Consider the following 10,940-nt stretch of genomic DNA (forward strand, 5'->3'; position numbering starts at 1 on the left):
TCATGTGTATGTGACCATTAAAATTTGATGTGATTTAATTTGATTTGTTGAGATGTGTATGTTACTTGAACTCTGTGAAGCATTTATTTCGGCTACAATCTGAGGCTGGTAACTCTAATGAACTTATCCTCTGCAGCAGAGGTACCTCTGGGTCTTCCTTTCCTGTGGCAGTCCTCGTGAGAGCCAGTTTCATCATAGTGCTTGATGGTTTTTGCGACTGCACTTGAACAAACGTTCAAAGCTTTTGACATTTTCAGAATTGACTGAACTTCATGTCTTAAAGTAATGATGGACTGTTGTTTCTCTTTGTTTATTTGAGCTGTTCTTGCCATAATATGGACTTGATCTTTTACTAAATAGGGCTTCTGTATACCAACCCTACCTTGCCACAACTGATGGCTGAAACGCAATTAAGAAGAAAATAAATTCCACGTTTTAATTTAAATGCATTCCCGGTGACTACATCATGAAGCTGGTTGAGATAATGTCAAGAGTGTGCAAAGCTGTCATCAAGGCAAAGGGTGGCTACTTTGAAGAATCTAAAAAATAAAATATATTTTGATATGTTTAACACTTTTTTGGTTACTACATGATTCCATGTGTTATTGCATAGTTTTGATGTCTTCACTATTATTCTACAATGTTGAAAATTGTAAAAAAATAAATAAAGAAAACCCCTGTCACGCCCTGGTCAAAGTATTTTGTGTTTTTCTTCATGTATTTGGTCAGGCCAGGGTGTGACATGGGTTTTTGTATGTGGTGTGTAGCTTAGTAGGATTGTAGCTTAGTGGGGTGTTCTAGGAAAGTCTATGGCTGTATGAAGTGGTTCTCAATCAGAGGCAGGTGTTTATCGTTGTCTCTGATTGGGAACCATATTTAGGCAGCCATATTCTTTGGTTGTATTGTGGGTGATTGTCCTGAGTGTCTTGATGTCCTTGTTTGATGTTAATTGACACAAGTATAGGCGGTTTTCGTTTCGTTTATTGTTTTTGTAGTGTTCATGTTTAGTCGTGTTTACGCTGGTTTAAATAAATATGGATCGCAATCGACATGCTGCAGTTTGGTCCGACTCTCCTTCACCATATGAAAATCATGACAACCCCTTGAATGAGTAGGTGTGTCCAAACTTTTGACTGGTGCTGTAAGTAATTGCATGGCTTAAATGTCGAAATATATACATAGCATTCACACAGGGGCTAGGCCTATTGTAAATTGCATTATGGCTGAGCATGGACATGCCAAACATAGTCAATAAGCAATATTCAATTCATTATTGATAAGGCCTAAAAAGAGTAAATTATTCTAAGCAAATTCTAAACAAAACAACATGTTTTAATAGGCTGTGTCTAAATACACTTACAGGCACCATAATTGCTCCCCGTGGGCATATACTATTAAAACGCAGACTATGGAAGGTTTTATACAACGGGGGGGGGGGGGTTCTAATCCTGGATGCTGATTGGTTAAAACCGCATTCCAGCCTGTCTATTCTACAAGTTACCACCGGCTAAATCTATGATGCTGAAATGCCTATTTACCACAGGAGATTGGTGGCACCTTAATTGGGGAAGACGGACTCGTGGTAATGGCTAGAGGGGAATAAATGGAAGGGTATCAAATGCATCAAACGCATGGTTTGATGCCATTCCATTCTCGCCGTTCCAGTCACTATTATGAGCCGTCCTCCCCTCAGCAGCCTCCACTGCTATTTACTCTGTTCTATCTGACTGCTCAATCCACGATCTCATCAGCTCAGTCAAGCAATTTATATACTAGATCTACACTGTAAAAAGCATCTAGACATTATCTCCCATTGCTTTTAGATTGGCATTTGATTTTTTTTTAAACGCTGATATTTGTAACATGGTTTCAATATTGAATTTCAATCTCCATGTGTCCTATGGTAATGAACATGTCGAGAGTCGGGACGGGACAGATAGGCTGGCAGCTTTTGTCATCCAGTCAAAATCATGAAAGCATCATTTTTATGGATACAGAATATACAAAGAAATGTCGATAGAAAAACAGGAAATGCAGCTAGTTTGCTGTCATTCCAGCTTCAGTTTGAAGTGAATGTGTTAGGTGTGTAGTTAGCCATCTCTTCTGAGCAGTGGAATGGGTAAAGAGCAAATGTTCTATGCCAGGCGAAGTATAGTGTAGTATATGAATTAGGCCTTTTCAAATTAGCCTACTGTCCATCTCTGCAGCTGCCGCTTCCTAGTAATGTAAGTTATGTCAATTACTTGAATATGGTTTATTGTGAGGTTAATAACTCTGATAAATAGCTTAATTATGGGCAATTATAGCAATAGCAAGCTTACCTCCGGGTCCTCATCTTCACACTCTTCCTCTAAAACTGCGCAGGACATAGTCTGTGCGAACAGATATAGCTTTTTTTTTTAACAAATAAATAAATCAATTCGGAAGAAACATTTGACTCGCCTCTTTAGGCAGCACAGAAGGATTTACATCAACAAGAGCACGGCAAGCCAGGGCTTACGATTGGGATAGCCTGTCCATTGCAGTGTGTACTGCAGCGTAGCCTAGTTTTATATATACCATCCCAGCAGTGCAAAAACTCAGGAAGGAAGTACATTTTCTTAGAAATACAACTTTGCCCTGTACTTCTCCGAACGTGCTCTTCATATAGCCTAGGCCTATAGCCTATTGTACAGGCTATGAATCATTTGATTGAGAACACACTAGGCACACTTGATATCGCGTGTCCATTAGAGAAACAGGGATGAGGGTCAGCATCGGATAGAAGAGGTCCGCTAAGCTAGATGCTGCAGGGTATAGGTGGCTGTCTGCACTCTTAATCTGTGACTTCAACATCAACATACAGGTCAAGGAAAACAAACATTGACGCTGATGGCCTTTCCATGTCCAGCCATGGATGATGAAGATTTTCAGAAGTGTGACGAGAAAGTGGCAAGACTGATGTCCAGGACAAAGGAGGCTCCTGATTGGGATGCATTAACCCCTGAAGTTTGGGCAGCAGCCCATCGAAGGCATTACGTAAAGAGAAACACACTCCATGTCTCGGGAATAGAGGAAGACGGCATGGAAGATCATGAAGAGCCGTATGGTGCCATTTATATATTACTCTGCAGAGAAAGTGCCATCCCAGATAGATTTGAGATGCCGGAGCCTTGGCAGCCAGCCTTTCCAGGAGCAGTCTTCAGCAGGAGGGCATAACCTTGAGGGGTCACCAGGGTCATCCAACTGGTGGAGGATGGACAGAGACTTGACGAGCAGGGAAGGAGAATGGAACAACCAGAAGTCAGTGTGCTTCTCTGAGTGTGGCCAAGTTCATTCTGAATAGAAATGCCCTCCATCGCAGAGGAATGATGAAACACGTGATCAGCTGGTGATTCCTTACAGTAATAGCGCTCAAGCTCTACAGGGTATCCATGATGAAGTTGGGGACATGGGTGACGAAAGAACCTTGGATCTGGCCAGAGCTCACTTCTACTGGCGAGTGATGTGTAACTTAAGTGCAAAACCTGCGAGAGATGTGTGTTACCGAAGTGCAGAGTGCAAAAGGCTGCCAAACTTGTGAACAAATATGCTTCTTGTCCAATGGAGCTCCTGTGCATGGACTTAACAGTGGAACCAGGCTCTGGAGACGTTCGGAACATTTTGACATTGACTGACCACTTTACAAAGTATCCTTTCGTCTATCCAACAAAAGATCAAACAGCTAAAACTGTGGCAAACGACCTGTGGGAGAACGCGATATGCAACTTCGGTTTTCCAAACAGAATACATACTGATCAAGGAGCACATTTTTTTTATCAGAACTGATTTCAGAATTGTGCCACCTTCTCCACGCGTACAACTGTGCACGTACTAACACCATAGATTAAACACCCTTCTTTTTTATGTTTGGGAGGCAGCCTAGACTCCTGAACGATCTTTGCTTCGACATAGATCCAGCGGGACACAACCACAAGACTCAAAAGTATGTACAGGATCTCTGTCAAAGACTGAAACATGCTTACAAGTGCGCCATGGAGGAAACCGAGAGGTCACAATCTGCCAACAAAGGTGGGATTGTGGCATCAATGGAAGGAGATTGCTTGCTGATACGAAATGTCAATCTGTGTGGGAAGCAGAAGCTGGCAAACCGGTGGGAGCCTAAAGTTCACATTGTAGTCAGACAGGTCGGAGAAGATCTTCCTGTGTATATGGTCCACCCTGAAGATGATGATAGCGGACCAAAGAGTTCTGTTCATCGTGATTTACTCCAGCCTTGTGGTTTTATATCCAGTCAGGCAGATGATGCTAAAGTTGCTCCAGCACAGCCTGAGAGAATGAGTACAAGACAGTCAGCAAATGAGGAGAGAAAAGAGGAGTTTACTCATCTTACAGGGTCCAAAGATTCCATATTTCCACAGACATTGTCAGGAGCTGATACCATGGAAAGTCCCAATGAGTGACACTGAAGAAGCTGCAATGGAAATTAACCAAAGCAACGCTGGTGAAGAGAGGTGACACCAGCTACTCCAGTATGTCGAAGGTCAACGAGAGTGAGGAGACAACCTACTCACTGGAAGGATTTCCATGTGTTCTCTCAGATGGTCTCCAGAGAAGGGACAAGTACTGTAAATGCAGTTCTTGTGAAGAAATAAGATCATGCATTCAGCAACTGCTTAATGCATTAACAACAAGCTGTGAATGCATTACCCTTTTTATGCGCTTATAATATAAACGTGAAAGGTGCTGTTTACTTTACTTTTAATCATGTCAGGACATGTAACAGCAGTTTACAGCACTTTTTTTTGTTCCTTTTGCTTCCTCTCCACTATTCACTTAAATGATATTTCTTTATTTCCTATGGGCTTCACCAGAGTACCCCCTAGTGGCTGGAATGCAACTGTAATAAGCCCCTTACAACACCCCCCCTGCAAAAACTAAATGTTGTCCCAAACATTTCACTGGCCTCAAAACAAACAGAGGATATAAGTACTGGTCATGAGAACAACTGAGAACTGGCCTAACAGCCATATAACTATATAGACATGTCCAGTCTAGAGCATGGCGCTTGTAACGCCAGGGTAGTGGGTTCGATCCCCGGGACCACCCATACGTAGAATGTATGCACACATGACTGTAAGTCGCTTTGGATAAAAGCGTCTGCTAAATGGCATATATATATATACCTTTATGGGCAAAGACGCAACCCCCACTAAACGTTCTCACACTGTGATTAGTAAAGGTAAACAAGAAAATATATACACATCTCAGCATCTCTAGTTCATATCCTGATAAGAGCTTGGCAGCCCTAAAGTGTTATAGGTTAGAATGTCTCTGGGCCTCCTCTGCCGGGCTATACGGCAGGGCAAGGTCATGTGTGACCCCAATGAATCAGTGTCCACTTCATCATGAGATGATTGAGTCTCTGAGCCCTCAGCTGTTTCCATATTTAACCCCGTCCTCGCTGGGCTCTCCCTGAGGACTGGTTGGCACTCCTTCACAGTGAAGTCAGTCTGGCCCCGTTCCTCACTATTGTCTGATACTAGCTGTGTGGTACTCTGTTTGCTCTCTTCATCCCTACGTGGCCTATTAATGAATACTGGATAAGAATCCTAATTTCTCAGACTCAGCCTCCCCCCTATTTTGCTGCTTTTGCTGGGGTGGTTCCCTTCTCCACAGACATCTACTGGGTGTTTCAACAGGTTCCTCAAATGGTAGGGAATTACATGACATATTGGCATATTGCGATGCAGAACCTGTGCCCTGCCTGTAACCCTCTCAGGTTTGACCTCATAGACAGAGCTGTCATCACCTTTCCTGGTACCACCACGTGGATTTGGTCTTCCCAGTGTGATCTTAGCTTTCCCGGCCCCCCACGTTCTGACATGTTCCTCACCAGTATACGGTCGCCTGAGACCAGAACCGAACTCATTTTCTTCCGATCGTAGTAGGCTTTTCCCTTTGCCGTTGATTTCTCCATGTTTCATAGGCTTCCGCCATCTTTTGCTGCCACTTCTTAGCACAATCCTGATATGATTTCTCCTGTTCCTTTATCTGTAACCCAAAGACAAGGTCAACAGGTAGCAGTGGAGCCCTTCCAAATAGCAGGAAATACAGTGAGAACCGAGTAGCATCACTGGTGGTACATTTAAACTCAGCAAAAAAAGAAACGTCCTCTCACTGTCAACAACACTGTCAACAATTTCGGCAAACTTAACATGTATAAATATTTGTATGAACATAACAAGATTCAACAACTGAGAGGAACAACATAAACTGAACAAGTTCCACAGACATGTGACTAACAGAAATGTAATAATGTTGATTTTGGGGGGGTAAAAATCAAAAGTAACAGTCAGTATCTGGTGTGGCCACCAGCTGCATAAAGTACTACAGTGCATCTCCTCCTCATGGACTGCACCAGATTTGACAGTTCTTGCTGTGAGATGTTACCCCACTCTTCCACCAAGACACCTGCAAGTTTCCAAACATTTCTGGGAGGGGGGTCATCATGAAGTGCTTTGAGAGAAGAGTCAAGGATCATATCACCTCCACCTTACCAAAACTATAGTTTTGCCAAGTCGGTTATGACCGACCATCTACTTTGTGCATGACAAGTATTTTTTCCAACAATTGTTTAGAGGCAAATTATTTAACTTATAATTCACTGTATTCTGACCCACAATTCCAGTGGGTCAGAAGTTTACATACCCTAAGTTGACTGTGCCTTTAAACAGCTTGGAAAATTCCAGAAAATTGTGTCATGGCTTTAGAATCTTCTGAATAATAATTTGAGTCAATTGGAGGTGTACCTGTGGATGTATTTCAAGGCCTACCCTTCCAACTCAGTGCCTCTTTGCTTGACATCATGGTAAAATCAAAAGAAGTCAGCCAAGACCTCAGAAAGAAAATTGTAGACCTCCACAAGTCTGGTTCAACCTTGGGAGCAATTTCCAAACTCCTGGAGGTACCACGTTCATCTGTACAAACAATTGTATGCAAGTATAAACACCATGGGACCACGCAGCCGTCATAGGAAGCCGCTCAGGAAGGAGACGCGTTCTTTCTCCTTGAGATGAACGTACTTTTGTGCGAAAAGTGCAAATCAATCCCAGAAAAACAGCAAAGGACCTTGTGAAGATGCTGGAGGAAACGGGCACAAAAGTATCTATACCCACAGTAAAACAAGTCCTATATCGACATAACCTGAAAGGCTGCTCAGCAAGGAAGAAGCCACTGCTCCAAAACCGCCATTAAAAAAAGCCAGACTACGGTTTGCAACTGCACATGGGGACAAAGATCGTACTTTTTGGAGAAATGTCCTCTGGTCTGATGAAACAAAAATAGCCGGGGGCAAACTACCTGCCCTCCAGGACATCTACAGCAACCGATGTCACTAATAATGTCACCAATGTCCCCAATAAGTTTTCCATAATGACCATTGTTATGTTTGGAGGAAAAAGGGGTATGCTTGCAAGCTGAAGTACACCATCCCAACCGTGAAGCACAGGGGTGGCAGCATCAAATTTAACCCAAGTTAAACAATTTAAAGGCAATGCTACCAATTACTAATTGAGTGTATGTAAACTTCTGACCCACTGGGAATGTGATGAAAGAAATAACAACTGAAATTAATAATTCTCTCTACTATTATTCGGACATTTCACATTCTTAAAATAAAGTGGTGATCCTAACTGACCTAAAACAGGGATTTTTTTACTAGGATTAAATGTCAGAAATGGTGAAAAACTGAGTTTAAATGTATTTGACTAAGGTGTATGTAAACTTCCGACTTCAACTGTAAATACTGTATTTTATTCCATCTTGCCTATGCAGCATGGTCATTACTAATCCATATATTTATATGTATATATTATTATTCCATCCCTTTACTTAGATTTGTGTGTATTAGGTAGTTGTTCTGAAAAAGTTTGTCACGACTTCTACCGAAGGTAGCTCCTCTCCCTGTTCGGGCGGTGCTCTGCGGTCGACGTCGCCGGTCAACTAGCCATCACCGATCCCTTTTTCCCTTTCTGTTTGTTTTGTCTTTGGTTCCTTTTCACACCTGGTTTCATTTGCGTTCATTTCTGTGTGTATAATTGTCACCTGTTGCCTGCCTAAATGTGTGCGGGAGTAGTCTTTTATGGTGATGTGCTCGGTTAGATTATGCCGTTATTTGTTTTCACAGATTCTTAAGGGTATGAGTGTCGGAACTTTGTTTGTTCCTCCGTGCGTTTGTACGGGTTCTCTGTTGTCGAGGGCTTTGTACCTTTTCAATTGTGCCATTCCTGTGTTGGTGGACTTTCTTATTAAAACACGCTTCTCAGACATCCCTGCTCTCCTGCGCCTGACTCCTACACCTACCACCTAGACGCACATTATCACATTGTTAAATTACTTGTTATATATTGCTGCACTGTCGGAAATAGAAGCACAAGCATTTCGCTACACTTGCAATAACACCTGCTTACCATGTGTATGTGACTAATAAAATTTGATTTGATAAAAGACCGATGCCAGTGGTGGATGTATTGCTGTTTATATTCAGAACCACATTCCTGTAAAGATTAGAGCATCTCATGTTAAATACTGTTGAAGTCTTGAAAATGAAAGAGAGCTGCACACTCTAGGAGCTCAGATGCAAAAATGTAATTGCCAAAGTTTCGACAGCCAAACTGTCTTCATCAGACTCTGAACGTAGACTTTGATCTGAAGCCACTCTTGTGATCATTGTGACTTTGCCATTGTAATTGTTTGGAGGCTTGTGTAGTCAAATTAATCTATGATCGTATGCTATCCATTTGTTGTTTGTATGACATATTAATATTTGATTACTAACCAATGATATTTGGCCACTCTTGGCCATCTTTACATACACCTGTGTCTTTTGACACTATATACACGAGTCATCCCGTAGTGTTTGTGATTATACCCTAATATGGTGTCATACAATACTTGTTGTAGTGATTCCTAAGTTGTTGATGTAAAGAATCATTTGTTGGTCTGTGGTATGTAACGAGGAAAAAATAGACGTTGCACACATTTATGAAATTGCTTATCCCAATTACCAATAAGCTTGCACCTATTAAGAAAATGACTAACTTTTAAATCCCTGTGGATTGATGAGGAATTGAAACAGTGTATGGTTGAGGGGGATGAGGCAAAAGGAATGGCAAATAAGTCTGGCTGCACAACTGCTTGGCAAATGTACGGCAAATTGAGAAATCACGTGACTAAACTGAATAAAATTAAGAAAAAACTACAGTCAAAGTTTGGACACTTACTCATTCAATGGTTTTTCTTTATTTTGACTATTGTCTACATTGTAGAATAATATAGTGAAGACATCAACTATGAAATAACACATGGAATCATGTAGTAACCAAAAAAGTGTTAAACAAATCTAAATATATTTTAGATTCTAAGTAGCCACCCTTTACCTTGACATATTTGCACACTCTTGGAATTCTCTCAACCAGCTTCACCTGGAATGCTTTTCCAACAGTCTTGAAGGAGTTCCCACATATACTGAGCACTCGTTGGCTGCTTTTCCTTCACTCTGCGATCCAACTCATCCCAAACCAAACCGTCACTGTAAAGAAGAATGTTCTTAACTGACTTGCCTAGTTTAAAAAATGTATTATTATTTAACCTTTATTTAAGTGCAAACCAGATGGGATGGTGTATTGCTGCAGAATGTGGTAGCCATGCTGGTTAAGTGTGCCTTCTAAATAAATCACAGACAGTGTCACTTCCTCCTCTGTGCTTCATGGTGGGAACCACACATGCAGAGATCATCCGTTCACCTACTCTGCGTCTCATAAAGACAGCGGTTGGAACCAAAAATCTCAAATTTGTACTCATCAGACCAAAGGACATATTTCCACCAGTCTAATGTCCATTGCTTGTGTTTCTTGGCCCAAGCAAGTCTCTTATTATTGGTGTCCTTTAGTAGTGGTTTCTTTGCAGAAATTTGACCATGAAGGTCTGATTCACAGACTCCTCTGAACAGTTGATGTTGAAATGTGTCTCTTACTAGAACTCTATGAAGCAATTATTTGGCCTGCAATTTCTCAGGCTGGTAACTGTAATGAACTTATCCTCTGCAGCAGAGGTAACTTTGGGTCTTCCTTTCCTTTGGGGGTCTTCATGAGGCAGTTTCATCATAGCGCTTGATGGTTTTTGCGACTGCACTTAACTTTCAAAGAAACTTTCCGTATTGACTGACCATGTCTTACAGCAATGATGGACTGTTGTTTCTCTTTGCTTATTTGATTTGTTCTTGCCATAGTATGGACTTGGTCTTATACCAAATAAGGCAATCTTCTGTATACCACCCCTACCTTGTCACAGCACAACTGGTCGAATCATGACGTCAGTGATCTTCAGGTCAGAGCTCTAGAAAGAAGCTTGAGTCCCCGACTTGGAATTCCGAGTTGGATGACCGTTCAAAAATGTATTTTCCCAGTCTGAGCTATTTATTTTTCCAGAGTTGCCAGTTGTCTTGAACTCACAGTGAAATTTCCCACTTCCCGAGATTCCAGTTGTTTTGAATGCCGCAGAAGTCATGCTGGATTGACAGCATGGCCAATGTATTCAACCGGTTCTGGCCCATGATTTTGCGTGTGAATGTTTATCCTTCTAAACTTGAAGAGACTCTTAAACCCAGACTTGGACCACACACCCTCTGCACCGAATAACAGGCAGTGTAAGCAAAATAGTGATTGCTTTGCAGCACTTGCAGTTAGCTACTGATTCCTTCCAAACCACTCATTGTTGAATTTGCGATTTCCAACTTTTTGTGTAATATTTATGTCCAATGGCCGATTAGCACCCATACGTTATATCTATAATTTCTCATATGACAAGGATTGAAAAGGATTTGCCAGTAGATTGTCGACATGATTCAGAAGGATGACTGCTTGTCTAGCTTGCTAGCAAACATTTTGAAAGTATGATGT

This window comes from Oncorhynchus gorbuscha, linkage group LG11, assembly GCF_021184085.1.
Source record: "Oncorhynchus gorbuscha isolate QuinsamMale2020 ecotype Even-year linkage group LG11, OgorEven_v1.0, whole genome shotgun sequence".
NCBI classification, from domain to species: domain Eukaryota; kingdom Metazoa; phylum Chordata; class Actinopteri; order Salmoniformes; family Salmonidae; genus Oncorhynchus; species Oncorhynchus gorbuscha.